The sequence below is a fragment of the Phyllostomus hastatus genome, unplaced genomic scaffold (assembly GCF_019186645.2).
Source record: "Phyllostomus hastatus isolate PE091 unplaced genomic scaffold, TTU_PhHast_1.1 phas_contig_40, whole genome shotgun sequence".
NCBI classification, from domain to species: Eukaryota; Metazoa; Chordata; class Mammalia; order Chiroptera; family Phyllostomidae; genus Phyllostomus; species Phyllostomus hastatus.
Window position 1 is genome coordinate 19,043,938 of NW_025333872.1, and position 25,695 is coordinate 19,069,632.

Genomic DNA, 25,695 nt, shown 5'->3' on the forward strand with positions numbered 1-25,695 from the left:
GCTTGGTCTGCGCATGCTCCGCGGAGATCAGGTCCACAGCCCGGCTCCACCCTGGTTCTGGCTGGTGGCGGAGACGCGGAGTTCTCTGCATTCCCGGTGCCTCCTGGGACCCGGGTACGCACTGGGGGGTCTGGAGGCGAGCAGGACCTCTTAGATCGTGGATTGGAGTCTAGTAAAGGTAAACTGACGGGAAAAGGTCTTCATAAATTTCGCCTACACAGTGCTCAGACTTTCCCAGTCCTCAAAGGACTTTGCATGCCCAGCACACACACCTTATTTTCTTGACCGGATGGCATCCAAGGGGCAAAGTAAGCATAAAATATGGAGCAAAGTCGAAAACGCACTCAGTCTGCACGTTGTGGCTGGACGAAGTAGAAGTCTGAGATGGTTAATAGTTCAGAGAACCAAACCAAAAATTAAAAGATTCCCAAAGGCAAACTAAACTTTGCTTCTGTTGCTTTTATATTTCCAAATAGAATAGTGGGATGAAAAAAAAAAAAGGAAAATGCCAAATGTTAGCGAGGATGTGAAGTAAATGAATTCTTCTACCCAACTACTGGAATGTAAAACGGACCAACTCCTGAAAAATGACACTATCTACTAAATGATCTTCTGATCGTCCAGGTTTAATGGGTACAGAGTTTAAGTTTTCCAAGATGAAAAAAGTTCTGGGGTTGGATGGCAGTGATGGTTGCATGACAATGTAGATGTACTTAGTAGCCCTAAACGGTACACTTAAAAATGGTCATAACGGTATATTTTCTGTTAGCATATTTTACCACAGTTTTTTTAAGTGAGTAAAAAAGAAAATCCAAGTATGTCTTAGAGAATAAATCTGAGAATTCAAATTTGAGAGAAACATCTTGAAGAAGTCCCCAAGGCCATTCCTTATTCCCTTTTCCATTTCCAGGGGATTGTTGTACATTCTCAATGCAGTTAAGTTGACTTTTTATTTGACTCAAAGCTGTACCCAAGGACACAGCAGAGATTTTTATGCCGTGATAAGGAAATGTGCTGAGAAAAGCCTGCACAGAAACCTGGCCTTTTATTTTTTCCATTATTAAAATTTATCAAGGGAGTAATTTGAATTTTTAGAGGCTTTGTTTACCAAAGAAAGACTTTACAATTCTTTTTTAACTGATCAAGTAGGATCTAAGTTAAATAAATCCTCTATTGCTTTAAGAAAGGGAAGGGTCATCAGTGAACATGTATAAAGGACCCATGAACAAATCCAAAGGGGATAGAATTGAAGGTGGGAGGTAAGGGTACATGGGGTGGGTGGGAGGGGATGGGGGAAAATGGAGACAACTGTACTTGAAAAACAATAAAAATAAATGAATAATAGTAAAGAAGAAGAAAGAGAATGCTTTCCTAAATCATAAAAGTTGACTTCCGAGTTACACTCTTTTACCTCTACTGCCTTGTAACCTGAAAACTAAACCTCACCAGGGATGGTTCCTCTTGATGTTAGGTGGGAAAAACAGGACATATCCTGACATAGACTAAACATAGACTTTGATATGTAATGTAATCATACAATTTATCATCCAACTGGGATACTTTTGAGAGTAAAAAGGGTGCTGTTAATTACTCAAGAGCAAAAGGTATACAATAGCACATATGGCCACCCTTGTGATAAGGCAGTTTGGGAAACTAAATTTCCCAGTATGCCCTGCCCATTGCAAGTCAAAAAGCTTGACTGGAACAAAGCACCCTGGGAAGTGTGGTTAGTACCATTTCAGAGGTAAACAGTATAGGGCTGGGTGCTGACATGGAGATTTCTCCTTCTGTGGAACACTTAACCAGACACAGGACACAACACCTGCAGTGAGATTTCAGTACATATTAAGTCTGGTGTGGAGCCTCTCTCCCCCCAACAACTCTATTCCAAAGTTGTGAATAATCTAATAGTCTGCAGAATCAAGTCAACCACGTGGGAAAATTTATTTTAATGTTTTCTAATCAGACATCAAAATACTGTTCTTAAAAGTTGTTTCACTCTGGATCTTAGTGTCCTCTTGTAAAATATGGAATTATCCACCTTACAGGATCATTCAAAAAATACTTACTGTGCCAAGTACTATGCTGGGCACTGATATCCAGTGATGGACAAAAGGGACATGATTTGTGACCCCTTGCAGCTCATAGTCTGGTAAGAAAAAATATACGTATGTACATAAGATATATAGATATTTATAATTATATGAAGTTAAATGACAAATGTAATTAAACTATATAAAAGGAGGTCCTAATTTTGTATTAAATTTATTGGAGTGATATTGGTTAATAAAATTATATAGGTTTCAGCGGGGAGCTCTAATTTCAATTGGAGAGCCAGAGAGGTCTTTCTGACAAAGTGACATTTAATCTGTCATCTGAAGTATAAATGAATTAGCTGGGGAAAGTATACGGAGAAAAAGATAATAAGTAGAGGGAGCAACAAGTACAATGGCCTGAGGCAGGAAATAATTTGGTGGGTTTGAGGAATTGAAAGGGAGCTAATGTGCAGAAATGAGGTGGTGAGTGGTACAAAATGAAATAGTGACAGAGGCAGGGGCCAGGTCATGAAGACCTTGTGGGTCATGTAAGTAATTTGGTTTTTATCTCAAGTACATAGGAGAAAGCCTTTGAAGGATTTTTAGTTCAGGGATAAGGAAAGCCATTGGGAAGATCTTTCTGGTTGCCGTGTAGCAAAAGTACAGCATAGAGGAAAATGGGAGACCAGTGGAAGTCTAGTCCAGATGAGAGATGATGGAGGCTTAATTGAGGTGGTAACAGAAGTGATAAAAAGAGTGAAGGAAACAAACAAGTGCCGGAGAGGATGTGGAGAAAAGGGAACCCTCATTTACTGTTGGTGGGAAGGCAGTTTGGTGCAGCCACTGTGGACAACAGTATGAAGTTTTCTCAAAAACTTAAAAATGCAATGGCCTTTTGATTCAGTGATCCCACTTCTGGGAATATATCCTAAGAATCCAGAAACACCAATTTGAAAGAATATATGCACGCCTCTATTCATAGAAGTGTTATTTACAACAGCGCAAGTGCCCATCAGTAGATGTGTGGATAAAAAGCCGTGGCACATTTACACAATGGAATGCTATACACTTGTAAAAAAAAAAAAAAAAAGAAATCTTACCTTTGCAATAGCGTGGATGCCCCTGGAGATTATTATGCTAAATAAAATAAGCCAGTCATAGGAAAACAAATACCATATGATCTCACTTTATGTGAAATCTAATGAACAAAATAAACTGACAAACAGGATAGAAATAGAGGTGTGGGTTTACATGGAGCAAACTGACAGCAGTCAGAGGTAGGGAAGGGTGGTACTGAATGAAAGAAGGTGAAGAGATTAGCCTAAGAACATATATGCATGACCCATAGACACAGACAACAGTGTGGTGATGGCCAGAGGGAATGGGGTTGGGGCCTAGGTGGACATGGACAAAGAGAGGGGAAACAATGGTGGCAACAATAATAATAAAGTTAAAAAGAACAAATTAACAAAAAGAAGACTGGATGCATTTGTTTTAAGGTTTTATCTACTTATTTCTAGAGAGGGAAGGGAGGGAGAAAGAGAGAGAGAGAGAATCATCAATGTGCGATTGCTGGGGGCCATGGCCTGCAACCCACCCTTCTGAGAGCAGGCCTGCCAAGAAGCTCTCCAGGGCAGTCCTTTAGGTTTTTTATGGGCCCTCATTGTATAGGCATGACTGATTAAATCATTGGTGACTGAACTCAATCTCTAGCCCCTTCCCTCTCTTCGAGGTCAGGGAATGGAACTGACAGCCATGTAATCATGTAGTTGGTTCCGTTAGCAACCGGCCTCCACCCTTAGGTGATTTAGGGGCTTTGCAAAAGCCATCTCGCTGACATAATGAAAGGCATCTTTTTGGCTTTCATCACTTAAGTAATCCCAAGGGTTTTTAGGAGCTCTGTTTCACAAAGGAAGTGGGAACAAAGACCAAATATGTGTTTATTAATATATGTCACAATATTACACAACCTTGCTAGTAGGGTCACTATGGAACTAGTATAAATCCTAAGCATTATGAGTCTAGAAATATTCAGTTCATTCTGGATTCCTTTTTCCTTTGTTACAGCCTGTTCTGGTCTCAGATGGGCTAGTCCATATCATCATATACACTTCTGGATTTAGGACACTTATCAATAAAGAAATTTCTTAGACCATAACGATCTTTCCATTTTTTCCTTCAGTGCCCAAGTCTTCCTCATATATACATTTGCTTTTCAAATGTCTGGCCTGTTTGTGCAACTCTGATTTTTAAGGACTTCACTGATAACACATAAGAGGGCATCTGTGTGATATCTTTCTTGTACATCTATTGGAACATTTGTTTATGTATCACTCCAATTTTCTAACATTTAATACATTTTCAAAAGTTTATTCACAATCTCCATTTTGTCAGCCACTCCTTAATTTAAACTCCTCTCAGTGTTCTCATAAAATAAGTGGGTTAATATATTGTATAATTAACTATAGTTTTAGATGCAAACAAAGTAAATAAAGGTCACATGTCCTGCAGATAAATTAGGTACAAGAAAGAATCCAGTTCTCTTGATGGCCAATTTTAAATCTAAACTCATTCAGTTGTCCATTACTTGGACTTACAATTATTAACTCACATACAGTGATGGGGAGATGTTCTAGTTATGCTAACAATCAAATACTTGATGACCACAACAGAATTTTTTTATCGAATATTATATAGTCCTTTGCACATTATTCAGTGATTGGGGTTTCATGCCTAAAGCAATTTTAAAAGTTGAGTAGATATGGGACAAAAAAGAAATAAATGGGGGGAAGGAGTTGTAGAAAAGTACAAAGAGTTGATTCAATAACGAGATATAATGACAATGTTATACTGATCTTTATGTGGTGTGGAATGGTCAAAGATAGAAACAGTATTAGAATTTGAAAGACACTATAACAATGGAATGCATAGAAATCTTTACAAATAGGTACATCACCAGAAATGCCAATGGCATTGCCTATGATATATATATTTTTTTTCTCTAGTTGCTTTTAAGTGTTTTTCTTCTCTTTACTATTCTGTAGTGTCTGAGTATGGATTGTGCTCATTTAACCCACAATATTTGCTTTGCTACTTGAATCATGTCTTTAATTCTGGAAAATTTTCAGCCATTATCTCTTCAAATATTGCCTCTAACCTATTTCTATAGTATTTTCTTCTTCTGTAACTCCTATTAGAAGAAGTTGATCCTTAACCTCTCATATTTTTCATATCTTTATGGCTTCACTGGGTGTGATGACATCTTCCAGTTTGCAGATTTCCTCTCCAACTATTTAGATTCTACATTTTGAATTTGCTCATTGAGTTTATAATTACAGTAACTATATTTTTAAATTTCCATATGTTTACTGTCTTATTAAAAATCTCTATTTCATTTGCCTGTAGTCAAATTATTTTATTCATTATGCTTTTAAAATCTTTCTTGCATTGTTTTAATAATTAGAATGTCATTATTATAGATCCATTTGGATTTTTCCATTATTTTTAATTCTCTCTCTTTGCTCCATTTGATGACTCTCCCTCATCGGATATCTTTGTAGGATTTGTAATTCAGGAATGTGAATTCATCTTCACTGTGGCTATGTTTTCTATGAGACATCCATATGCTTAGCCCCTGTTTGGTATCTTCTTTTTATGTTTGCCTTTTCCAAATCCAGGGCTTGAGAATGGATCTGGAACCAACATTTATGTTAAATTCTCACCTTGTAATTCTTGTGTCATGTAGGTAGTTTGACTTCAGAAACCATACCCACCTGCGGTATAGGTTTGGGGTTTGATTCTTCCCAGAAGCCCTTTTTCCATTCAGAACCTCAGGGCAGCAATTTTCAACTGCTGTGCCACAAGAATTCTTAAAACATGCAATACTTGACTATTTAGTCAGGGGCACTCAACTCTTTTCCCTTAGATTGTCAAATAAAAAAATGACAACAGCCAATACAATAGCCATCAAATGTGAATGAATCAAAATTATCCCTATTTTTTGTCAGATTGGCTAAAAATGTAATATGTTTTTTGGTGTGCCGCAGAATTGTGGTACTTAGTTCATGTGTGCCATGAGATGGAAAAGGCTGAAAATCGCTGCCCTAGAGCACAGCAAGCTTTCTTGGTGGTTCTCTGTTCCCCTGGACAGAATTTTTCTCATGCCCTTTTCACCAAGCTGGTAGCATTTCTAGTGTCTCGTCTTTATGTCAGTGTTTCATGTCCAGCTCCATCTTTCATCTAGACCAGCAAACATCTTCAGTTCCCTGGGGACATTAAAACCTCTGTTTTGAACCTCAGGTGTGGCATTTTCATGAGCTGCCAAGGCTCCTGGTGATTCCCTTTCTTTCTCATGATTAGGCTATGTATTTTATTTGTCATTGGTATAGTTTATCCAGCTGCTATATATATATAATATATAACACATTATATATAAATATAATAAATATAAATACATTTTATAATAAACACAAAAATATATATTTTATCCAACTGCCATATATATATGGCCTTACTTCACACTATACTCAAAAAGTAATGTTATGAATGTTTAACCTAATTTTAAAAGTCAAAACTCTAAAGCTTCTAGAAGAAAACAGAAGAGATTATCTTCATAAACCTTAAGGTAAGCAAATCTTTCTTAGAAAGCACTGACTATAAAAGAAAATATTGATAAATAAGACATTGTAAAATTTAAAACCTCTACTCATCAAAGACATAGTTAAAGAAAAGAACACATAGGACCCAGGCTGGAAGAAAATATAATAATCATATCTGCCAGACTTATATCTGATAAAAAAAATTTAAAAACACCTAAAACTCATTTATAAAAATACAAACAACCCGAGTAAAATGAGCAAAATAATTTAATGGACACTTCACAAGAAAAGGTATATGAATGGGCAATAAGTACATGAAAAAGTGCTCAACGTCATTAGCGATCAGGGAAATGCGAATGTGAGTTACCATCACACGGCTGTAGGATGGCTAAAATTAATGACTAACAACACTAAATATTTGCACGGATGAGGAGCAACTGGAATTCTGATTTAAATACTTTGGAGAACTCTTGGCAATTATTTGTAAAAGTAAAGAGGTATTATCTCTTTGATCCAGCAATTCACTTCTAGGTTTTTACCCAACAGAAATAAAATCTTAAGCATATGAAAAAGAGTTGTATGAAAATATTCAGAGGAGCTATATTTGAATTAATCCCAAACCAGAAACAATCCAAATATTCACCAACAGATGAACAGTTATACAAATTGTAGTATAATCATAAGATGAAATTACTAAAAGGAACAAATTATTTTTAAGTATATTTTATTGATTATGCTATTAAGTTGTCCTATCTTTTCTCCCCTTTATCCCTCTCCACCCAGTACTCCATTCCCTCCAGCCTTCCTCCCCTTCCCTTACTTCATGTCCATGGGTTATATATATAAGTTCTTTGGCTTCTCCATTTCCTATACTGTTCTTAACTTTCTCCTGTCTACTTTGTACCTACCAATTATGCTTCTTATTTCCTGTACCTTTTCCCCCATTCTTCCCTCTCCCCCTCCCCACTGATAACCCTCCGTGTGATCTCCATTTCTATAATCCTGTTCCTGTTCTAGTTGTTTGCTTAGTTTGTTTTTCTCTTTTTAGGTTCAGTTGTTGATAGTTGTGAGTTTGTTGTCATTTTACTGTTCATAGTTTTCATCTCCTTCTTTTTCTTAGATAAGTCCCTTTAATAACATTTCTTATAATAAGGGCTTGGTGATGATGAACTCCTTTAACTTTACATTGTCTGGAAAGCACTTTATTTGCCCTTCCATTCTAAATGATAGTTTTGCTGGATAGAGTAATCTTAGTTGTAGGTCCTTGTCTTTGTGACTTTGAATGCTTCTTTCCAGCCCTTTCTTGCCTGTAAAGTTTCTTTTGAGAAATCAGCTGATAGTCTTATGGGAACTCCTTTGTACATAACTGTCTCCTTTTCTCTTGCTGCTTTTAAGATTCCCTCCTTATCTTTAATCTTTAGCAATTTAATTATGATGTGTCTTGGTATGTTCTTCTTTGGGTCTAACTTGTTTGGGACTCTCTGAGCTTCCTGGACTTGCATGTCTATTGCCATCACCAGAATGAGGAAGTTTTCCTTCATTATTTGTTCAAATAAATTTTCAATTTCTTGCTCTTCTTCTTCTCCTTCTGGTACCCCTATGATTCAGATGTTGGAATGTTTAAAGTTGTCCCCAAGGTTCCTAAGCCTCTTCTCATTTTTTTGAATTCCTGTTTCTTCATTCTGTTCCAGTTGAATGTTTATTTCTTCCATTTGTTCCAGTCATTGATATGAGTCTCAGCTTCCTTCCCTTCACTGTTGTTTCCCTGGATATTTTTCTTTATTTCACTTTGTATAGCCTTCACTTCTTTCTTTATTTTGAGGCTGTACTAAATAATTTCTGTGAGCATCCTGATTACCAGTGTTTTGAACTTTGCATCTGATAAGTTGGCTGTCTCCTTGTCTTAGTTTTTTTCCTGGAGTTTTGATCTGTTCTATCATTTGGGCCATATTTCTTTGTCTCGGCACACCTGTTATGTTATAAGAGAAGGAGACTTAGGTATTTGCCAGGGCAGGGCAATCCGCTTCTCTTGAACTGTGACATTGTATGTGGGGGAAGGGATCAGAGAGGGAACAATGCTGCTTGCTTGATGCTCCCCTCACTTCCCACAAGTGAACTGTGCCCTTTCAGGTGATGCCCTGGTATTGATTTCTGGGTGGGTGGGTCTATGTACATTCTAGGACTCCATGGACCCACCAATGGACTCCTATGAGACCAGAAGTTTCTCCCACCACTACAACCCCCACAGATTTTTATAGCCAGAGGTTTTGAGGCTTTACTTTCCTGCACTGGAACCCTGGGTCACTTGGTCTGTGTATCTCTCCAGTTATTCCAGCTAGTTTATCCACACACAACTGTGGGACCACTTGGTCTGCCAACCACTGCCTTGCTGTGCATCCTCTCTGCCCTGGCTTCCTGTCTCTGCCCCTCCTACCAATCTGGATGAATGTTTCTTCCTTAACTCCTTGGTTATCAGACTTCCATACAATTTGATTTTCTGGCAGTTCTAGTTGTTTTGTTTTTAAATTGGTTATCATCCTACTTTTGGTTGTGTGAGGAAGTAAAGCATATCTACCTATGCCTCCATCTTGGCCAGAAGCTCCAAAAACTCATAACAAATTATTATTATAGAAAACAACATGAATCAATATTAAAAACTTTATATTGAACAAAAGAAGTCTGACACAAAAGGAGGCACTGTATGATTTCATTTAAATGTAAGTTTTGGAATAGGCAAATCTAATCCAAGATGAAGAACATCAGAACAGTGACTGTGTCTGGGAGCATGCATGGACAGGGAAAAGGCATAGAGAATGTTTTTAGGTAAGGGACATATTCTGTATCTTGAGATGAGTATGTGTTACACAGCAACATACATTTGTCAAAACTCATTGAATTATATACTTAAGATTTATGTATTTCACTGTATGCAAATTATGCCTCATTATAAAATTAGAAGAATAATATGTGTTCTTTTCTGGGAAACACCACTTTTGTAATATGAGTTATAATTTAATTAAGGGTTATGGCTTAAACACAGACAATTTGCATATCCTTTATGGAAACTGACCAAAATAACCAATGGAATAAAAAATTGAGAAACAACCTGAGTAATAAATAGTCTCCAAAGCTGGTTCCGAAATAATTTCACCTCTCTCTATATGCACATGCAGCTTCTTCCATCAGGAGAGAGCTTATAGTTTCTCCTCTTGAATCTGATCTGTGCCTGTAACTGCGTTGTCCAGTTGAATGCACAGAAGTAACATTCTGGGACTCTGAGCCGAGGCATTAGCAAGCCTCTGCTTCCTGCCTCCGAATCCCAGTAGCAGTGAGGAAACTGAAGCAGTCAAATGGAAAGACCCATGTGGCAAAGATTAAAGGCCCCCAGCAAACAGGCCCTACTGAGCTCCCATTTGACAGCCAGCACCAACCTGGAGCCACTTGGAAACAGGTCTCCCAACCTCTTTATCAACCTCTTTAGTGTCATGGGGAGCAGAGACATTAACCCCATTGAACAAGCAAACAAATGATTATTGTTTCAAGTTATTAAACACTGGGTTTGTATCTTATATAGCAATTGCAAATTAAAACAACTTATCAGCACTGCCTGGGATATGAAGAAAACTGCCATCTACATGCCACAAATTCCAAGGAGTTTCTCTCAAATAGTATACATGGAACCAGATTAAAGGAAAACATGCAGGCTTTGCTCTTGATTCTTTTCCCAAGGAAGGAGGGCTGGGCTTTGGAGAGTGAGTAGAGGGAATTCTGGTGAAATTCTCAATACTAACCTTTTAGGATTGGGATTGCATAAACATTAGTGATTAATTGGGGGCCAATTGTCATTTCGTCATATTGAGTCTTCTATTCAGTAACATCATAATATTAGTTTATTTACTCAAGTCTTTGAAGTGTGTTTGTGTGTAAACTTTTCAAAATTTGTTTTTCTATTTGTTCATCCTAACAGAGTGTCCGTGTGGGTCCAGTATTGGGATTTGAGATGAGTTGTGTTGGAGATGATCTAGGTCCCTAGGCAAATCTTTTGGTCTGAAAGAAGAAGAGGTGAAAGTTTATATTTTCTCTTGTAATTTTGCAAGATTTGAAATATTGATAGCTTGTTTGGGGTAGGGAGGAAATTTTCTCAGCAAAATTCACTGATGTGCTAGTTTGGTTGTTTCTCAAGGTGGTTTGTTCCTTGGCAACGCCCCTCCCCCACCTCCCTACACTCTTACTGGCAGCAGGCACCAACCTCATTTACAAGAGTCCTGCCTCAGCCCCCTTTCTCCTCCACTTCGTGCAGCTGGCTTGCTCGGAGGGGACAGGGCCTCCTGCGGACAGCCCTGCAGCTCTACTTATTTCACTCGGAGCGCAGGGAGCTGCTTCTGTACTAGACGCTACTTATTTCCCAAGCAGGTGTTTCCTTTTCTCATTTACTGCTCAATTTTTTCCCCAATCTGGTCCTATTTGTACTTCGTTTTATAGAAATTTCTCTGGCCTATACCTTCTTTTTCTGTCCCAGAAATAGAATTGTTCCTATGTTTTCATTACATTGGCCATTCCAATAGCATTTGAAAGGATGAAAATACTTTCCCTATGAAATAGAAAATTTCAGAATTGTCTTTCTTAAGCAGATATCTGATTATAAACCATCTTAATGGCTCTCTATAAAATCCAAATGACTCAGCTTAGCCATCAGAGCTCCCCAAAGTTTCACTCCTGCTCACCTTCTCACTATGAACTTTCATGTATTGATATTTATACTATTGCTATTTTTAGAACATACCCATAGTTTGCCATCTTGGGCATTTACTTTGATTTCCTGACCTGAAAAATTCATTTATCATATAGTTATTGAGTGCCTTCTACATACCAAGCACTGTAAATAGTGACATTGTTTTTTAAACAAATCATGCTTAACATTTTGGAGGAAAATATTTTCTTTCATTAAAACTATATTTTATTTGTTTAGGTGTTTAAAAACATGAAACTTTAAATTGCGACCAAGTAATATGCAGAGTATATTTGTATATTTGCAGAGACATATGAACTGAGTTAGCATCATTGGTTTACTGTCACCCTGAACCAGGTCATAACGCCCTTGGGGATGAAGACATAAGCAGTATCAGCTAATGGTAGGTTAGAATCGGAGCAGTAACACTGGAGGAGTCTGTAGATTCATAATGAAGAATAATTCCATAAATAAATAAATAATAACTGGAAACAGATAGCATGGCAAGAGATAAGGAATATTCTGTCTTTGACGAATTAAAGATGCCAGGTGCCATAGACTGAATGTTTGTGTCCCCTACCCCTAAAATCACATCTGAAATTCTAACCTCCATGTGATGGTATTACGAGGTGGGACCTTTTACAGGGCCCTTATGTATAAGGTTAGTGCCCTTATAAAAGAGGCCTCAGAGAGCTCACTTGCCCTTTCTGCCATGTGAGGACACTGTGGGAAGATGACTATCCGTGAACCAAGAATCAGACTCTCACCAGACACTGATCTTTTTGCCAGTACATTGATCTTGGGCTTCCCAGCCTCCAGAGCTGAGGGAAAATAGTGTTGTTTATAAGCCACCCAGTCTGTGGTACTTTGTTATAGCAGCTCAGACAGCCTATGAGAGAAAATTAGCACTGAGAAGTGGGGGCCTGCTGTAGCAAATGAAGAAGTGGCTTTGGAAGAGGGTAAGCAGAGGCTGGAAAAGTTCTGAGGTAAATGCCAGAAAAAGGCTACATTGCTGTGAATGGACCGCGAAGGGTGCTTGTGGTGAGAACAAGGAAAGAAAAGATGAGAGCTGTAGAAAAAGTCTCTATCTTCTAAGTAATTTGGCACAGGATGTTGGTAGAAACATTGACAGTAAGGGCCATTCTGGTGAGGTATCAGACAGAAATGAGGAACTTGTTATTGGGAACTGGAGGAAAGACAGTCCTTGTTATAAAGTGGCAAAGAACTTGGCTGAATTGTGTTCATGTCCTAGTGTTTTGTTCTACCATTCACATTTCCAAATGGTTTCCCTGCCTCTGGCCTCCTCACCTCTCATCCATCCCACACATTGCTGCCAGAATGATCTTTCTAAATTAAAGTGTAAGATCTTCTGCTTAAGAGTCTTGAATAACTTTTCATTGCCATTTTATTGTCAAACTGTTACAGAACCCCAGCCCATGCAGTTCTGAAACAATTTTGAGGGGTTCGATGAAGTGTGACTGACAATGCCAGAGTTTGGTGAGAAGGAAAGGGATTATTTACTTAAAAGTTATATAGATTTAGAATGATGGTAGAATTCTGCTGTTAACTCTCACTCCCCTTAAAACACCCACAAACACACAGTCCCACCTCCCTTTACCAAATCAGGCCAACTTCAAAATATGCCAGTCAGAGGTACAGTCTCTTAAAAACACAGAAGTCCTCAGCTCAGCACTCCCCATCACAGTTCAGCATCTTCTGCTTCTCCCAGTAATCCATGCTTGGCTGGGCAGTTTCCACAATTCCCAGCGCCATCAGTCATGTTACCATGTTGTCCGGCCCTCAATCCAAAACAGCATGGCACTTCCTTACACACCAGACCTCATGGTGGGCTAGTGGGACCCTTGGGCACCCTTTCAAACTGCATGGCAGGGAGAGAGAGGGGAGAGAGAGAGAGAGAAAGAGAGAGAACATAGATGGGTGGTAAGTTCTCACTTGTCATAATCATATGATATCCAAGGAAGCAGAACCATTGTCGACAGGCAGTGAAGAAACCCCAGGAGTGAACCGACCACCTTGCACCACGGACCTCCCAGAGGCTCAGAAATTGGCAGTGCCAAGTGTATTAAGCACACCTTTAATTCTGATGTTTTGACACCTGAGGCCTTCCATAAGTACCTCCTAGGGCTAGCCAATTCCCCTTCATTGTGTCTTTCATATGCAAACTAACCAATCCAGAGTCCACACTCCCCCTCCCACCTCTGCTATCAGGCTCTTACATTTTATGCCAATTGTCTGTCCTAATCATCCCAGGGCCAGGTAGCAGGCCCCTAGACCAGCCCATAGGTTCCAGAGCCTGTTGAAATTATTTGAACTAGCCAATCCTAACCTGCTTACCCCACCTCTCCCATTCTTCTCTTGAAAACCACAAGAAAGGCTCTTGCCCACATTTTCCCCTCACTTCCACTGCCTTCTGATCCCCTGGTGCTTCTCCTGTGGCTGTGTGTGGTGTGGTATGTCTCCTCCCCTTGGCAACTGTGCATAACAAACTATCTTCAATGGAAGTTGCTTCCTGATCTGAATAATAATAAAATAATAAAAATAAATGATAAAACACCAGGAATCCCTGAGAAAGACCAGAAAAATGGGAGGATTTCTTGAAAGTTTATAAACGAAGCAGTTAGATACTCCAGATTTCCTTTACTATCTACCACCCACCCTCCTTGCCTACCACCATACATGGCTGGTCAACTCCTCTCTTCCACTACAGCAGAAACATTTGTTGACTTTATGAATAAAAGTGAACCAGAGCCCTGGCTGGCGTAGCTCAGTGGATTGAGGGTGGGCTGCAAACCAAAGTGTCACAGGTTCAATTCCTAGTCAGGGTACATGCGTGGGTTGCAGGCCATGACCCCCAGCAACTGCACATTGATGTTTCTCTCTATCTATCTCCCTCCCTTTCCTCTCTAAAAATCAATCAGTAAATAAAATCTTAAAAAAAAAGTGAACCAGAGTTGAGTGAGGGTGTAAAAGGGTGCAGCGAAGAGGGGGTTCCCAAATAGGGATTTGGAATGGGGTCCAGAACTCAAGGTGTCCAGGAAATATTAGAAAGATATATAGAATGTTCTCCCCACTGCCCCCCGCCCCCCCATGGGTGTGAGTTGGGGGTGGGATACATGCTGCAGGAATATTGAGTTGTTTTGCATAGCAACAGTTTTGCAGATAACCTCTAGAATGGTCATTTAACATATCTATAATCTTTAACTATTTTCATAGATGTGTTAAATAGGTGTGGACATGCTTTGAGCCAGGGAGAAGGGAGTGACTTCCACCCAAGATGTTACTGGGAGTCAACTCCCCCGGGTTACAGCACTTGTGTGAGAACTTGGAGATGATTGGCTCTGCGCCATGGGGCCACGCCTGTCCAGACCCATGCAGTAGCCCACTAAAGCTGGAAGGATACAAGAGTGCTGGCAAGTGTAGCTAATTGTGGGAGGAGTCAGCAATGGAGTTGCAGAGGAAGATTGGCGCAGAGATTTAAACCCAGATGCGGAGCCATTGTGGGGAGAACCATGCAGCTTTGGCCAGAGTGGGGACCCTTGAAGCCATATAAGGGAGAATCACCATGCGGCTTTAGCAGAGAACCACCATTTGGCTTTGGCAGAGTGGCGGCCCCCACCCTGCAGCTTTGCCAAGACAGCACCACATGGCTTTGGCCAGAGTGGGGACCCCTGCAGTTTTTCCTGGAGAGAACCACGCGGTTTTGGTAGAGTGGGGATCACCGCAGCTTTGGCGGAGGAGAGAACCATGTGGCTTGGGGGTGCTCCCTTTTGCCACGTGACTTAGGAAGCAGGACAGACTTTGCCTGGAAGAAAAGGGGTGAAAGGACTCTTGCTAGTGGGCCATGAGGAAGTGCCACATAGCTTTGGATTAACTGAAGATCCTGGCGGCGACACAGCTGATGGTGCTGGGAGCCTGAATCACGGACCTCTACTTTTTTTCCTGAGATACACTACCCCAGATTAGGGCAGAGGGAGAAGGAAGGACTGTGTGTGTGTTTGTGGGTGTTTTAAGGGACTTTGGGATTTTAATGAAGACATTGGGTCACTACGTTAAGTCTGTATAGCTTTAAATAAACATTTCCTTTCCTCTTCACATATCTCTGGCATTGAGAGATGTCTTTCCTCTGGCGGTGGGCATAGTGAACCTAGTAGGGGTTCTTTCAGTAATAGTATATCGTATCCCCCTTGGCCCTGTTTCTGTAACAAGGGTACCACATTGAAAACAAAAGTAGCAAATGCAAGTCCACATATTGAAGGGACAAACTCTAGATTCATTCAGCTCCAAGATCAGTAGCAGCAGGCTTAGAGCTTCATGGAGAGCATTGGACACGTTTTTGTTGTTCTTGTTGTTTTCTGGAAATATAAGAAGCCCGAAACATAAAGCCTAAAGATATGGATGATTGCAGGTCTCCCCAAGAATAACCTCAGCCAGCTCACTCTGTAGTAAATCTCACCAATTTACAATCCCTGCATGTGCAGCTTCGAGTCAGATTTGAATGCTCTACTCTCAAGTATAAATGAGTCGTGCATGAATACTCCATGCATTTTAGCAAAGCCTCTAACATAAAAGAGACAAAATCTAAGTATAAGCTGGAACTTAGAGAAAACAGAAACTAAGAGAAAAAAGAAAAATAAAAAAAAAAGCCAGCTCATTAAAATCTACAGAGATAAGAAAAAAATAACATCTGTGAAACAAAAATAGATGAGTAGAAAAGAAATATTATGAGAACAATAAAGAACTCTTGGAAATGTAAAATATGGTACTAGAAAATGAAAATCTCAATAGAAATCTCTCAGAAAGTAGAATAAAAATGGAAAGAGATATAAAATGACATAAATTATAAAAGAAATAACTCAAGAAAAATTTCCAGAATGGAAGGACTGACATTGTAGATTGAAAGCTCCCACCACTTTCCCAGAATAATAGATAAGAAAACACCTAAATCAAACTACATTATCATAAAATTTCAGAACACTTGGGAAAAATAGATCTTAAAGAAAAACTGTTTCATAGAAAGCATCAGGGATGAGAATGGCCTGAGGCTTGTCGGCAGACACGCAGGACTCCAGATGACAATGGAGTAGGATCTTCAAACTTCTGAAGGTAAATGATTCCTGACTCAACCACAGGAAGTCCAGGAAATGGGGGATCCCCTACAGGTGAGAGGTAGAAAGCCCCAGTCCAGCAGCTGTGTGGGGCAGAGGGAACAAGTCCTGATTGGTAGAAGGGGGAGAGGCTCCAGAATGGCTGTCTCCATAAAGATAGATTTGAGAGAGTACCTAATATCTTTGAAAAATGTGTCAAGAGTTTTATACTTCTAGAAGAGATTTTAGGGTAAATTAATGTAAGGTATATAGAAAACTAAACAAATACCAGGAAAACAAAAAATTGTACAAGAAAGAAAATATACTATGCTACATGGCTCAGCAAGGAAAAATATCTCATGGTCATAACAGTGTAAATACTGACCATTAATCTAATCAAGCACTGAGACAATAATCCATTATAAAAAGGAGCTATGTGAGTATATATTTGGGGGTGTGAGGGGGCAGTAAGTGTGTAACACAACTGTTTTCCCATCTTCCACAATGGGAAGTTGGTAGATACATAAAACTGAAAACAAATTTAGAATAGCAATATGAACAAGAATAGAAATATGGCTATAAATATTAAAAGAAACAAAAAAAAAAGGATTCAAAATTAGTCCTTTGGAAATTACATTTGGGAGGGAAGCACATGAAGTTATTGTATTACTGAAAGTCATCAACTTTGTGAAACTAATTTTTTAAACTATGAATATATAAGCTGATAAAAATAAAATTACATTAAAATTTTTTGTAAATAGTAAAGTAACAAATAAAGACTATATTATTAATGATTGTTGATTTAGTACAATGTTTATGGTAGTTAAATGAGAGTTTACACATTAATGTCCAGAACAGTGTTTGCCATATAGTAAATGCTCAATAAATAATGATGTCTTTCTCCTACTACTTCTAAACAAAAGCACCTAAAACTTTCTCTATGTCAAAATATATTCAAAGTCTCTAGTAAAGTATTAAACACTTTCTGCCACTAAAACATAATACTGTATTGTGTTAACAAACAGAAAAAAGTGAGAAATTTTGATTTTTTTGTCTACCAATGAATACTATTATAAATTAGGTTACTTTTAAGAATAATAATTTAATACTGGAAAAAGTTATAATTCTGTAACTATGACATGAAAATCAAATAACTTAGAATTGATTTAAATTGTTTTATGTTTCCCCAAACCAACATGATGGTTAGCAAATCAAAAGGAAAAACACGTTGGTTAATCATAGCATAAGCTTTTTTCCTAATGTGGTACAATTTTAAAGTTCTTACTATATGACATCTTAGGGTGTGTATTTTCTTAACTCTCAGAGGAAGATTAGTAACATATCATGTGCTTGTTTTTCTCTTCTTTTTTTTTTTAACAAAGTTGCCACCCAAGCTTATTTAGAGTTCTTAAAAACCCAGGCTTCTTACATTATACTTAAGCAATGATGTAATCTGATCTGGATTTGTGTCTGTAGTAATCACAGGCAATTTCACTGTGAGGTTAGCTTTGAATTTTTTGTGTTAGGAATAAATTCTCATGAAAAAGAAAAACTTTCTAGAAATTCTTGTTTAAATGTCTTCTACACTGTTGGTAGGAGTGCATACTAGTATAGCCACTGTGGAAAACAATATGGAATTTCCTTGAAACTAAAACTGAAACTGCCTTTTGACCTGCTGATTCCACTGCTGGGATTATACCCTAAGAATCCTGAAACACCAATTCAAAAGAATTTATGCACCCCAATGTTCAGAGCAGCACAAGTTACAATAGCCAGGTGCTGGAAACAGCCTAGTGCCCATCAGTAAATGAGTAGATAAAAAAAACACAACTGTGGTACATTTACACAATGGAATACTATGTAGCAGAAAGAAAGAAGGAACTTATACCCTTCATGATAGTGTGGATGGAACTGGAGAGTATTATGCTAAGGGAAATAAGCCAGTCAGTGAAAGACAAATACCATATGATCTCACCTATAAGTGGAACCTAATCAACAAAACAAACAAACAAGCAAAATAGAACCAGAAACATTGAAATAAAGAATAAACTGATAGTAACAATGGGGGAGGGTAGATGGGGATAATGGGGGAAAGGAGGGGGAGTGTCAAGTCAAAGAGCATGTATAAAGGACCCATGGGCAAAGACAATGGGGGGAGGATTGACTGTGGGAGGTGTGGGGGTAGAGCAGGGGAGAGTAATGGGAGAAAAATGGGGGCAACTGTAATTGAACAAGTATAAAAACAATGTCTTCTGTAAACTTTGATATTCTCAAACAGTATGGTATTATTTGTTCCAAAACCCACGTTCCCCAATTTGGTATCAACTATCAATATCATTTACAAAGGCCAGCCACATATCAAATATAAGAGGTTCTCAGAAGGTCCCTTATCTTCAGTCTGAAGTCATCTGAAATCTACAGTTCCACAATTCATCATTTTGCATTGGTACACTTTCTGTATGTCAACATTATAGATCCTTTTAAAATGCAAATGGTGAAAAATGCAAGTGGTGATGGTCATTCAGTACCCAATATTTTCCCCTTAATAACTGTAATCGCAAGAGGGAATCTGCAGTGGGGAGATGAGAGATTAGAAGAGTGTGTGAAGAGATAGTGGGTGGCTGTGGAGAGCCAGAGTATGGAATGGGACACTGTGTGCTCACGGGGAAGGGGGAAGAAGGATGTGGAAAGAAATGGTGCTGGTCCCCTAGATAAAGATTAAGTGTTGGGGACCACTCTGTGTGGTTTTGGAGACTAGCCCTGCACAAGCAGGCATTGAAAGAGGCCTGTAAGACTTGACTGGAAAGCCAGGAACACAGGAGGCAGGCATGACCTGATACTAGCAAGGAGGGTTCCCCGTGGGAAATCAGACCTGAAGTATACATTGTATCCTTTGAGGTTTGCTTTGCTTTGGTATAGCCCTGTTGGTATAAACCGGATGCTTAAGTTCAAAGCATATGGAGTGAACTCCTTGCTTCATGAAATATGCCTTTACAACCATCTGGCATCAGAATGTCTTCAGACCCTAATCTGACAAGATCTCTGTGTTTCTTCAATGGTCACTTATAGATAATGTCAGTTTTTGATGACTATAGCCTTTTGGACAATGATTGATAAGCTATGCATGTATCCTGTATTCCCCTACACATACTGATCCTAATAAAAGCCGTTTTGGAGAAGGACTTGGGGCATTCTCCACTAGAGGGAATCGCTGCCCCCTTTCCCACCAGAACAGCAGATTGTGTCTGGGATGATTTATTCTCATCCGCAGTGGCCGGGAGAGCTCTGCGGGATGGGGCGTCCCACAATTAAAAGGGTATGTGAATAGGAATATTAGCACAAATGAAGAGGTTAAATTCCGTTGTACAACTGAGTGTGCAAAAGGAGGCCTTTACTCAGTGTTTAAGCTCACAGTCTGTCCCTGTCTATAGAGCACTTGACTCCAGCTAGTAAAATGGGGAAGCACACATACCTCAATGGCCTACAAAGGCCTTTCCCGACCTCCCTGATCCAATTATATCCTTTTCTTTCAGTTGTTTTTTCAAAGTTGAATTTTACACATATTTGGTGATTCTTTTATCTTATTTTCACTAGACTGCAAGTCCCCTAAGGAAAAACACCTGCCTTTTTTGGCTAGCAACTGTATCCCAAATTCTCCATGAATAGTTTTTGAATGAATCAGTAAGAATACATTTTAACTGGAAAAATCACCTCAATCCAACAGAAGTCACTGGCATGGCAAAAAAAGTTTTTTTAAAGAAATGTATTCTACGACTAAAAAGACATTTGTGATGACTTTGGAATTTCTTGTCAAAAGGAATGTTTGCTACAGAGCAGAGTGGAGTCAACTTGTGGCCAGTGCACTTTGGTGAAATAATTGTGTGCAGGCTGATGAATGGGGCTCTCTTATCGCTCCAGGAATGGTGCTAGGCCTAATGCCAAAGACAAAGGTGCTAAGAACCCCACATCCCGAAGAGAGTTTCCACAAATGGAAAATCACCCCTCTTCACTCTAGCCAATGTGAGCAGAAGGTTGATGAAGAGGAAGAGGGGACTTGAGGGGTGGCAGCCTGGCGAGAGTGAGGTCCACAGTGAGAGGCACCCCTTCCATTGTAGGGAGGTGCTCTTACCCTCTCTTCCAAACCAAGAGGGGAGAGTGCTAACAAAACAATTCAGAAAGACTATGGTGTCTGCAGGGAGGAGAAGGGTGTTGGGCACGCTTCCCTGCTCTGCAGGCAGAGCCCCCATCCCCAGCCGCCATGGATGAGAATAAGCCTACCAAGACATGATCTGTTTGGGGAGGAAAGGTGGCCGATCTCTCAAAGGAGAAGGGCCTTGAGTCTGTTCCTCAATGGGCTGTTATTGGGTTTAATTTGCATAGGAACACAGGGCATATATATAAATCGCAATCATTGTCAGGCAGTAATGATCAAACAATAGATAACATTCAAAGAACTATGAGGGCTTATTCTCAGTCAGGGTCACATAGCTAAAGGGCCTTAAAACCTTGGGGAAACAAACTCATTCTATGCTTGGACCCTTATCATTTAAAATGAGGGTATTAGCAAAGCAGGTTTCACAGGATTTTATGCATTCTTTCTTAGGCCTGATCGCCCTGGGGAACCTGCTCTTTCCAGCACAGGGCTGCACCCACCTCCAGCATTGTTTCAGGCTTAAGTCAGGCAGGGGATGTAAGGCAGCCAAAAGATTAGGAGACTTCTTGCAGACAGAATGAGGACTCAGGCTATGTCAAAACCGAGAGGTGAGGGTTCATAACCCCCTTTTTCTATAGCCCCCCAAATCCTTCCCTGAAGGTCCCTTCGTGACCATGCCTGTCTTAGGTGGTCCCTCCCTTGAGGAATCTTACCCGTCCTTGGCTAACCAGCCATCCACCCAGGGCTAAGCAGGGTGAAGTGAAAGGCAGCAGAGGCAGCACCCCTACCAGGGAGATAAGCTTTGTCTCCTTAGTGGTTTATGGTCCCAAGGTCCTTTACTCAACCTTAGCCAGGAGGGAATACCGCTTCTGAAACCAGGCGGGTGGTCCCAACAGAGGGGATTACTGATCGACCCCGTGCCTACTTGAGTGAATACAGGGAAGTTGACAAGAGTTTAGAGAGGAGAGAGGGAGTGGCGGAGGTGGGACCTACACTCCTGTAATTTGGCATTGCAGGATTGGTGGTTTACAGCAGGTAAGTGGTCACTGCTTAAGATGACTGGAGCCGCTTTGCCGGTATCCTGCCCCCTGTACCACCCCTGCCCCATCACCAGAGGGCAGCTTGCTGGTAAGGGGACTGTAGAACCAGAGGCTGGAGGGAATGTACAGTTAATGCCAGGAGATAGGAATGGCATGGGGCTCAAGGGAAGATAGACTGGAGCCAGACCTCACACTTCACACATCTAAGAATCCTATAGCTAGGCCCCCTGGAACCTTGTAGAGTACTCACAAGAGTGCCCTTCCATATTGAGGACACAATGAGCTAGGGTTAGTCTGAGAACCAAGTAATCAACAAGTCAGGTTCCCAATATCATATTCAGTTCAGATCTCATACACTTTGGGAAATAAGGTTGAGCATATACAAAAGCAATTGTGGAATAAGCTTCTTGCAAATATGACCTGGCCTAGACCACTCTGACCTATTCCTCAGCATCTTTGTTGAAGAATTTATTACAAAGCAAATTGAGTCTCCCACCACGACCAGCCAAGATTCTGTCCTCACCCATGCTGATATAGCACCTGTACAGGTGTGCCTTGCTCTTGGCTAGAGTTGTACTCATGAATAACTGCTTGTAAATAAAATGTTATTAAATCATAATTTTGGTATAATATAGGAGGTTTTTTCCCCATGACAACTTTTCAAGTATATTTTATTGATTATGCTGTTACAGTTGTCCCATTTATTTCTCTCTCCTTTACCCCCCTCTGCCTTGCACCCCCCTCCATGCAGCATTCACCTTCCTCCCCTTAGTTCATGTCCATGGGTTGTAAATACAAGTCTTTGGCTTCTCCATTTCCTATACCATTCTTAACCTCCCCTGCACTCTTAGCTTCTGTAGTGGAAAGTGGCTCTGCCTTATAGCTGGAGGGGACTACTTAAATGCAGGAGAATCAGCCAAATGTGTGCAGTGGACATGTTGGGACTGAGATGCATGTTGGAGATTCAAGTGAGTCATTGAATAGGCAGCTGGATATCTGTAGCTCTGGGGAGAGCTGGGGGTAGGAAATGTGAGTTGTCATTGTGTAGATGCTATGTAAAGTCATGGGATTGGGGAAGATCACCCAAGGAGAGTGAATAGATAGAGAAGGCAGTGTAGAATGGAGTCAAAAGCTAGGGCAGCAGTGGCCCTCATCTTATTTCTACTAAAGATGCCCACACATGCAAAATGCCCTGGAAACATTTTGATGAATTGGAGCAGGGGTAGATGCTACTCTGTGCAACACTTTTCTTTTTATCTTGTAACACAAAGGTAAATTCTATTTACCCAATGACACAAAGCATTTCATTAAGAGTGTGTTTTTCTTGACAGGAGGGAAGTATTAAGGAATAATCTTTGAACAGCATTGCAGGAGTCTGAAGAGAAAATGACACACTATATGAGGGAGGGACCCCAAAAAACCCAGAATTATCTTTTGAAGGGTGGGCCCCTTGTAGTATAGGCTTACCCTGCTAGGCGAGTGTCCTAGGAACACATCTGTTTCAGTGTACCAGCTATTGTTGTTAGAGGCTGTGTTTGGCTTCAGTGAATTTTTTTTGAAGACTCAATGCATTTGCCCATTTTATGATGGGTGATCTATGAGAGCACCTGCCCACCCCGTGCTGTGTTCATCAGTTTTGACCAAAAATGGCATGAACCCCATACCCCACCCTCCCTATTCACCTGGTCTCACCCCAGGTGACTTTTCTTTTTTTTTGCTTCTCACCCCAGATGAGAAAAGTCCTCTAAGTGAAACATTTTACTGATCTGGAAAAGGTGGGGAAAAAAAAACCAACAAAAGCACTAAAAGTCATCAAAATCGATGAGTTCAAAAACTTTTGAGCAGTGGAAAAGTCTTGACAGGTGTATTGCATCAAATGGCGAGTACTTTGAAGGTGGCTGAAGTTTAAACATGTAAGAGTAAATACACAATTTTTTATAAATAAATTCCAGGGGTTTTTTTTTTGGGTTTCCCCTGGATTTTTCTTCTTGTTTACTTAGAAATGATAGTGAGGCATTCTGTCTTGTTTTATTTTGTAGAAAACAACCATTGATATATTGGCCAAAGGAGCCACATTTATAATATGGGAAAAAGAGAAATAATTAATTAAATTAATAATTAAATTAATATAACTAATAAACCACCAAAATCTACATTTTTAGCATTTTTGTCACTATGAATGGCCCACCCATTGAGTAAACACTTAGCTGACAAGGAGAGTTCCTCAAAGTTTTTGTGTTGGTTAATGGTTCAAAATTTATCTATCTCCCTTTATAGGATAGAGGCATTTTCACTGAAGTTATTTGAAATAACAGTCAACTTTTAAAATAAAGTCCTGCAGAGGCTGAAGGTAATACAGACACTCTGAGAATCAAAAAAGAATGGAAAATTAATGTGTAGCATACATAAAGTGAAAAGTAAGTTTGCATAAAGACTCCTTTTCAAGTTTTATAATTTACATGATTTATTCTTTTATTTGGTCATTTCCTTACTTGTCTCATAAAGAATTAGAAGTAGTCCTGAAATAAATTGAAGGTTAAAATATAAATAATTAAAAATCTGGATTAGTTAAAATGTAAATAAAAGGAGTAAGCCAAACTCTTGAAAAAATATACAGAAAGCAGAAATGAAGACAAAAAGGATAAACAAGATTGTATTAGCTAAGCTTCATAAATGCTTGGAAATTGAATTTATATTTGTTGGCTATTACATTTTCTCTAAGCTATTGGAAACCATAGCCATAAAGTTTGGAGAGTTTTAGACAAGTCGCTCACCAGATTTATATAAGTGCTTTGCACTTTGTAGACATTTAATAAATTCTTGCTGAACTGAGAAAGATATTCAAGCTTTATACCTGTTGCTTCTTAGTAGTTAGAACATGAGACCAAGCAATTATGAAGTCTTCATGCTATTATTATAACAGATTTTTTGTTTTGTTTTCACTTTTTTCTAATTTTAAATTAATGTATGCTCATTGTGTATAATTATGTACTTAGATGTTAAAAATTTAAATCTCACATATTATCAGATCTAAAGGGAAATAACAGTGAAGGCTATTTTTCTTCACTAAGTTTGTCTTCCCCACTGTGAGAGAGGAGGTGGAAGATGATGGGGTAACCTAAAGGGCACTGAAGCGGGGGTCAGAAAACCTAGGTCTGTAGGAGGGTGCAGTCAAAGGGTCCCCAAAAGAAGGATTTGGAATGAGGTCCAGAACTCAAGGTGTCCAGGTGATTTTAAGTTGTCCTCACCCCCCGCCCCCAGGTGTGGGTTGGGGGAAAGGACAAATGAAGCAGGGCCATAGAGAACTGTTTTGCATAGCAACAGCCTTGCAGCAACCCTCTGGTGTGGTCATTTAACATATCTATAACCTTAACTGGTTGCATAGATATGTTAAATAGCTGTGACCAGCTCTAAGCCAGGGGAATGGAAGTAACTTCCCCACCAAGATGTAACTGGGGGGGCAGGTCCCCTGAGTTACAGCATCTGCGTGGGAGCTCAGAGAAGATTGGCTCCATGACATGGGGCCACACCTGCCCAGACTCATGATGGCAGCCCAGTAAAGCTGGAAGGATATGAGTTCTGGCATGTGAGGCTGAATGTGGGAGGAGTCAGAAATAGGGCTACGGAGGAAGATTGGCGCAGGGATTTAAACTCAGGCATGGCAGCCATTGAGGAGAGAACCATGCAGCTGTGGCAGTGCAGGGAGGACCATAGCCACTGAGGAGAGAACCATGCGGCTTTAGCAGAGTGGGGACTCCTGCAGCCATGCAGACACCGTCCATGATGAAGCTGCCTGTGGTTCCTCTACCCCCCAGCTCTGAGCCCTAGCTGGCTCAGCAGCCGCGGCTGCGAGAAGGGGCCACCAGTAAGTGACTCAGGAGCACCAGGTCACTGCCTGCCCGCCGCAGCCACCACCAGGCCTCCGCACACTGCGCCCGCGCTCTCACCGCTCGTGCTCAGCCAACCTTGCAGCCACCTGCTCTGGCCAGGACACAATAAGCTCTGCGCTAGCCCTCTTGGTGCTGCTGCTGCTG

At 40.1% G+C, this 25,695-nt stretch overlaps 1 protein-coding gene across 2 annotated transcripts in view; it reads left to right on the plus strand.

Annotated features, from left to right (window-relative positions):
* The first annotated feature begins 64 nt into the window (after positions 1-64).
* The window catches only part of PRIM2 (DNA primase subunit 2), a 377,158-nt gene continuing 351,527 nt past the window's right edge, over positions 65-25,695 (plus strand). For both annotated transcript variants that reach the window (XM_045843197.1, XM_045843198.1), the window contains exons 1-2: positions 65-178; positions 2,049-2,152. The gene's annotated coding sequence lies outside the window, so the exon portion shown is untranslated. The remainder of the gene's footprint in view (positions 179-2,048; positions 2,153-25,695) is intronic.